Genomic DNA, 291 nt, shown 5'->3' with positions numbered 1-291 from the left:
CAGTGATGGGCTGGGCCCGGTAAATACCCTCAATAATTGAAACACAATGGGAGTCATATAACCCATTTTGATTTTCAAATGCTTATATCTCTGGTGAAATCAAACCACTGCTTCTCTCTGTTTAGTACTTTTCCTAACATGGATATAGACTGTTTTGATGTTTAAAATGGAGGTCTTCAATAGGGGTTCCGTGACCCCTAGGGGGTCCACAGAGGTACAGCATGGGGGTCACAAATGTTTTGGTTGATTAGAAATTATTTTTAGATTCCCCCTGACAATTTTTCCCACTAA

The sequence above is a fragment of the Cyprinodon variegatus genome, unplaced genomic scaffold (assembly GCF_000732505.1).
Source record: "Cyprinodon variegatus isolate N-32 unplaced genomic scaffold, C_variegatus-1.0 Scaffold803, whole genome shotgun sequence".
NCBI lineage: Eukaryota > Metazoa > Chordata > Actinopteri > Cyprinodontiformes > Cyprinodontidae > Cyprinodon > Cyprinodon variegatus.
Note: the sequence above shows the minus strand (reverse complement) of the source record.